We start from the raw sequence: 1,367 nt of genomic DNA on the forward strand, positions 1-1,367 counted from the left end.
GACTCAGCCTCGGTACATGGGTCACCAGCTCTACCCGCAATACTGTGGTGACTTCTTGGGTACTAACCATACTATTGATGGAATGGAAATGAAATAGTCATATTATAAATAAGAATATTGCCCTCTTGTGGGAAAAATGGGTATTTCTTTTTAACATTTTAACTTACTTTTTTAACCTCACAGACACGCACCAGCATGCAAATCATGTTTAGAGTTTTTATCACTAACCTGGGAGAGTTATGGGAGATTGAATGAATCTTTACAGAGACACAGTCACCTTTAATGTGTCACACGCTTACAGTCTGTGTGTGAATCATGGGGGGAAGTGCAATTCAGGCTGGTAGGACCTGTAGTCTTGTATATATCTCAGTAAAATAATCCTCTTTACATGGTTGGTTACAACTTTTTCTCTCACAAATTCATACCTCACATTTTTAAAAATAGATTAACTTGACACTTAAAGTATTGTGGCTTATGAAGTGACTGCATGACTGCTAATGCTACAGGAAACAGGCGTGTGCTGCAGATGCGTTGATGTCCTTTGAAGACGTCAAACAGAAAGGAAGGATGTATTCTTCTCTAAAAGGCCCAAAACAGATGTCTGATGTATAACAGTGAATGAACGTTGCTCTCATTTTCGGTTTTTGTGTGTTTATGAATCCATCTTGCATCTTAAAAAGTTTAAATTTATTAGCAAAATGAAAAAGTTTTGAATTGGTAAAAGATTACTTGTGTTGAACATGTAATCCAGGCTGACTCTTCAAATAGTTTTGTTTACAGGAAACACAACCTCTTTGACTTCATGCGGCTTCTCATCAAATAGGGAAACAACAAACATGTTTCTATTTTGCTTGTTTTCATAGTGAATGTGACATGCAGTGCTCAGCAGATGCATTCATCTGGTCTCAGTCTGAGTCCTCTGTGATGTTTTTATTGGCAATGACGTCACCTGAGCGGAATGGATCTCACATAACTGCAGATTTCAGTTTGCGGTGAATCTGAGGTCAAACAGATGCTGGTGCTGAAAACATCACTTTCCACCTATCTGACAAACAGAGTGGTTAAAAACAGGACATAAGTCACATCTGTGATCAGCTGGATTTCACTTCTCAGATGTTCTCAAATAATAACATGGTTATTGGAATTAAAAACACTGCAGGTTATATCACTCAAGCAGACAACATTTCCTGTAAATATGAAAGATTTAAAAAAAAGCAGAAAACCTGAATTGAACTTATCATAAAGGACATCTACTCCCACAGCTGTAGGAAAATGTATGTGTGGCCACATGTGATAGATTATGAACCAATAAAGTATGTCTTCTTCTTCTTCTTCAAAATATGGCAGGTCTCTAATGAGATATCTCT

Source organism: Morone saxatilis, unplaced genomic scaffold (genome assembly GCF_004916995.1).
Source record: "Morone saxatilis isolate NCDOM2014 unplaced genomic scaffold, NCSU_SB_2.0 Contig21, whole genome shotgun sequence".
Classification (NCBI taxonomy): Eukaryota; Metazoa; Chordata; class Actinopteri; family Moronidae; genus Morone; species Morone saxatilis.